This window comes from Triticum aestivum, chromosome 4A (assembly GCF_018294505.1).
Source record: "Triticum aestivum cultivar Chinese Spring chromosome 4A, IWGSC CS RefSeq v2.1, whole genome shotgun sequence".
In the NCBI taxonomy this organism is placed as follows: Eukaryota; Viridiplantae; Streptophyta; class Magnoliopsida; order Poales; family Poaceae; genus Triticum; species Triticum aestivum.
In genome coordinates this window covers 292,034,862-292,040,861 of record NC_057803.1, presented here as the reverse complement: position 1 = coordinate 292,040,861, position 6,000 = coordinate 292,034,862, and positions in this window count along the sequence as shown.

The window sequence follows — 6,000 nt, the reverse complement described above, 5'->3', positions numbered from 1 at the left end:
TTCCATGTCAAGCCTCTAACCCACCTTCCTAGCAAACCGTTGTTTGGCTATGTTACCGCTTTTTCTCAGCCCCTCTTATAGCGTTGTTAGTTGCACATGAAGATGAAGCTTGTTCCATGGTGGAACATGGATATGTTGGGATATCGTTATTATAGCTTATTTACTTTAATGCACCTATATACTTGGTAAAGGGCGGAAGGCTCGGCCTTATGCCTGGTGTTTTGTTCCACTCTTGCCGCCCTAGTTTCCATCATACCAGTGTTATGTTCCTTGATTTTGCGTTCCTTACGCGGTTGGGTGTTATGGGGACCCCTTGACAGTTCGCTTTGAATAAAACTCCTCCAGCAAGGCCCAACCTTCATTTTACCATTTGCCCCACCACCACCTACTTTTCCCTTGGGAGTCACGCTCCCGAGGGTCATCTTTATTTTAACCCCCCGGGCCAGTGCTTCTTTAAGTGTTGGTCTGAACCGGGCAACCTGCGGGGCCACCTCGGGGCAACTTGAGGGCTGGTTTTACTCGTAGCTTGACCTATCCGGTGTGTCCCGAGAATGAGATACGTGCGACTCCTATCGGGATGTCGACACATCGGGCGGCTTTGCTGGTCTTGTTTTACCATTGTCAAAATGTCTTGTAACTTTGATTTCGAGTCTAATCGGGTCTTCCTGGGAGAAGGAATATCCTTCGTTGACCATGAGAGCTTGTAATGGGCTTAGTTGGGACACCCCTGCAGGGTTTAAACTTTCGAAAGCCGGGCCCGCGGTTATGTGGCAGATGGGAATTTGTTAATGTCCGGTTGTAGAGAACTTGAAACTTAACTTAATTAAAATGCATCAACCGTGTGTGTAGCCGTGATGGTCTCTTTTCGGCGGAGTTCGGGAAGTGAACACGGTTCTTGTGTTATGGTTGTGCGTAAGTAGTTTCAGGATCACTTCTTGATCACTTATAGCTTCTCGACCGTGCGTTGCTTCTCTTCTCGCTCTCTTTTGCGCATGTTAGCCACCATATATGCTGGTGCTTGCTGAGTCCTCGTGGCTCACAGATACTTCCAAACAGTTGCTGGTGCCGATGATACCAGGGCAGGTAACACAACCCAGCTCAAGTGGGTGCTCGATGAAGATCTTTTTCGTTGTTGTGTTTCGTTTCCGGTTGATGAGTAGTGGAGCCCAGTTGGGACGATCAGGGATCTAGCATTTGGGGTTGTCTTCTATTATTTTGGTTCCGTAGTCGTACCTTGATTGTATTCTGGATGATGTATGTTTTACTTGTATTGTGTGAAGTGGCGATTGTAAGCCAACTCTTTATCCCTTTCTTATTCAGCACATGGGATGTGTAAACATTACCCCTCTTGAGACAAGCCTCCCATGAGGCTATGCCTCTAAGTCATGCCCTGACACGTGGGAGATATAGCAGCATTGTGGGTGTTACACCTGTACATAAAGAAAACACAAAGGCCCTGGCGGCTTACCACCAGGCGGGTCATGATACCCGATTAAAGTTGCTGGGGACGAATAGTCCATAACCAGAGCCGATCTGATAACTGCTAAGTAAAACAACATACCTATGGTATACACTTAAACTGTCGGCTTATCAGCTTTGTGTAATTTAGAGGTCTTAGAACTATAACTCCAACCATAGTATTCATCACGCTTTGGCAATTTAGAGTCTTTCCTCCTGACGTGTTGTATAAACCCAAAGTGTGCTTCCAATATGAGCCGTAAACAGAGCAGCTAGGCCCAACTTATAAAAAACCGGAAGACACCGAAGAACTCAAATATGAATAAGAAATCAAAAGAAATTCAATGCTTTTGTAGACTGTCAAATTAAAGTGTCTTCTTCAATGAAACTAGACGGAGCCACTGGATTGTTCGTGCTGTCGTGATCCTGACTCATGGTGTGCCCAATCGACATTTGAACCCTGAAATAAGTCTGGTCTTGCTCAAAGACTTATCAGGAGTACGCGGGGCCAGAGTAATAGTATCATGGGCCGATTTATCCAAGTTCGAAGGAAGGCGGCTTATGAAGGCTAGATTCATCTGACTCTGTAAACCGTTCTCTCACATGACAAGCCACCGTTTGAACCTTAATCGAGCTCAGATCTTGGTTGAATACGCCATAAAAACTGATCGTTAAGAGTTCAGCGGGTCAATCTAGATGACCTGATGGAGTTGAAGCAGTTGGTGTACAGGTAGGACGACCCGGTCAGAGTTTGTTCTCTTCGGTCAAATATGCCTATGTTTGAACAAAGCTAGTCAAGAGGGTAGTAACATTATGTTCTCTTTGGTCGAATATGCCTATGTCTGAATAGGAAGCCCCCAAGTGACATACTTACAAGCGTGGCGCTGAGCCGATCAAAAGGGTACCGACAGCTATGTTCTCTTTGGTGAATACACCTATGTTTGCACAGGAAGCCCCCAAGTGACCATATAAACTTTTGGCCTTGCACCGATGAAGAGGGTACCGACAGCTATGCTCGATGAGCAGGAAGCCCCCAAGTGATCACATGAACTTTGGCATTGCGCTGATCAAGAGGGTACCGACAGCTATGCTCGATGAGCTGGAAGCCCCCAAATGATCATCAAGGACCTATGTTTGAGCTGTGTTGTGCATCCAACTCTTTTTGGTCTTTGAAGTTGTGGGCGTTGAGCCTCTTAAATGATGATAAAGACTTAAGCTTTGAAAATATGAAACAACAGAGGCCCTAAATTGTCAGGGATGCCGGCTTTTGTTATACTGCTTATAATATATACATCAGATAACTATGTACATCATGAAAGTCGGAGGCTCAAGTATAGTAGGGCCGAAGATGAGCAATATTCCACGGTCGACGGGTCTCCTCCTCTGATGTGCGTGAGTCCTTGTTGTGTCGAACGTCCATAAGGTAGTATGACCCATTATGTAAGTTCTTGCTGACCACAAAAGGTCCTTCCCAAGGTGGTGATAATTTGTGCATATCTGTCTGATCTTGGATGAGCCGGAGCACTAAGTCTCCCTATTGAAAGGTTCTGGTTATGACCCGCCGGATGTGGTAATGCCGTAGGTCTTGCTGGTAAATCGCGGAATGAGCCGCCGCGAGATCACGCTCCTCATCCAATAAGTCAAGTGCATCTTGACGCCTTTTCATTTTATGCCTCAACATAAGCCGCCACCCGGGGTGAATTGGGACGGATGTCACTAGGGAGAACCGCCTCTGCCCGATAAACCATGAAAAAGGTGTGTAACCCGTAGATATGTTAGGGGTCGTGTTGATGCTCCATAATACTGAGGGTAACTCCTCCACCCAACAACCCGGTGTTCTCTCCAAAGGAACCATAAGCCGGGGCTTGATACCTCACAGAATCTCCTAATTTGCTCGTTATGCCTGCCCATTGGATTGAGGGTGAGCCACAGAGGAAACGTCAAGTCAGTTATGCTCTCGTTGACAAAATTCTTCCATAGCTCCTTTGGAAAGATTAGTGCCATTATTTCTGATAATTCTGTGTAGAAAGCCAAACCGGAAGATCACTTTCTTCATGAATTGAACCGCTGTCGTCGCGTCACATTTACTAACCCACTCTGCTTCAACCCACTTAGTAAACTTATCCACCACCATCAAGCGGTGGGTCTTCTTATCCTTGGACCTCTTAAAAGGCCCAATCATATCAAGCCCCCAAGTTGCAAACGGCCAAGTAATTGGAATCATCCTTAATTCTTGAGCTGGTACATGACCTCGTCGTGCAAATTTCTGATAGCCATCACATCTTCTTACCAAATCCTCAGCATCAGCGTGAGCTGTCAACCAATAGTACCCATGATGGAAAGCCTTGGCTACAAGAGATTTAGAGCCGGCATGATGACCACAATCTCCTTCGTGGATTTCTCGTAGAATCTCACAACCTTCTTCAGGAGAGATGCAACGTTGAAAAGCCCCCATGACACTGCGATGGTGTAACTCCCCATTGACAATTTTCATTGACTTAGACCACCGAGTTATCTATCTGTCCAAGACCTCATGCTGTGGCAACTCACCCTGGGTCATGTAAGACAAATACGGAACCGTCCAATCAGGAATAGCATGGAGAGCTGCCACCAATTGTGCTTCTGGGTCAGGAACATCAAGGTCCTCCTCTGTAGGCAATTTGACAGAAGGGTTGAGCAAAATGTCCTGGAACGTGTTAGGTGGCACCGGCTTACGTTGAGACCCTATCCGTCTTAAAGTATCAGTCACCTCATTCTTCCTGCGATCAATATGATCAACTTGATATCCCTTGAAATGACCCGCAATGGCATCAACCTCTCGGCAGTAAGCCGCCATGAGTGGATCTTTAGAATCCCAAGTACGAGAAACTTGCTGAGCCACCAGATCTGAATCGCCTAAGCACCATACCAGGCTTAAGTTAATCTCCTTAACCATCCGAAGACCATGGAGTAAAGCTTCATACTCAGCTGCATTGTTCATACAAGGGAACATTAGCCGGAGAACATAAGAAAATTTGTCACCTCGTGGGGAAGTCAAGACCACTCCAGCTTCCGAGCCCTGCAACTGTCTGGATCCATCAATGTGAATGGTCCAATATGTGTTAGCTGGCTTTTCCTCAGGTGCCTGCAACTCTGTCCAGTCATTGATGAAATCCACAAGTGCTTGGGACTTGATGGCCGTACACGGCACATATTTTAAATCGTGAGGCCCCAGCTCAATGGCCCACTTAGCAACCCGGCCCGTGGCTTCCCTATTTTGCATGATATCACCCAAAGGAGCAAAACTAACCATAGTGATAGGATGACCTTGAAAATATTGCTTAAGCTTCTGACTTGCCATAAAAACCCCATGCACAATCTTCTGACCATGCGGATACCTCTATTTAGACTCAATAAGCACCTCACTGATGTAATAAACTGACCGTTGGACCAGGCACTCCTTGCCTGCCTCCTTTCTTTCCACCATGATGGCTACACTGAAAGCCTGGCTATTAGCAGCCACATATAAGAACAGAGGCTCTCTATCAACGGGGGCAGCAAGCATGGGTGGCTCAGCCAGCTGTTTCTTCAGATCCTCAAACGCTTGATTAGAAGCATCACTCCAAACAAAGTGATTTGTCTTCTTAATCATCTGATAAAGAGGAATAGCCTTCTCCCCCAACCGGCTTACAAACCAGCTCAGAGCCGCAACCCGACCCGCCAGACGTTGAACATCATTAATACACGCCGGCTTAGCCAATGAAGTAATGGCTTTGATCTTCTCCTGGTTAGCTTCAATGCCTCTGTTAGAAACCAGGAAACCCAAGAGCTTGCCTGCTGGCAGACCAAAAACACACTTAGCTGGGTTGAGCATCACCGTGTAGACCCGGAGATTGTCAAACGTCTCCTTCAAATAATCAATCAGGGTCTCCTTCTCTCTCTACTTCACCACAATGTCATCTATATAAGCATGAACATTCCGCCCAATCTGACCGTGAAGGCAATTTTGCACACACTGCTGATAAGTCGCCTGGGCACTCTTGAGCCCAAAAGGCATAGACACATAGCAGAAACATCCAAATGGAGTAATGAAGGTTGTCTTCTCTTGATCTGATGATAACCAGAATAAGCATCCAAAAACTCAAATGCTGACAACCCGCCGTAGCATCAATGACCTGATCAATACGAGGGAGGGCAAACGGATCAGCCGGACAAGCTTTGTTTAAGTCCGTGTAAACCACACTCATTTGCCAAGTGCCGTTCTTTTTGAGTACCAGCACCGGATTAGCCAACCACTCTGGATGAAAAACTTCAATGATAAACCCGACCACCAGGAGCCGAGCCACTTCGTCACCAATGGCCTTCTGCCTCTGCTCATTAAACAGGTGAAGAAATTGCTTGACCGGTTTAAACTTCAGATCAATATTGAGAGTGTGCTCAGCGAGTTCCCTCGGTACACCCGGCATATCTGAAGGCTTCCATGCAAAGATGTCCCGATTCTCACGGATGAACTCAATGAGCGCGCTTTCCTATTTCGGATCCAGATTAGCACTGATGCTGAAC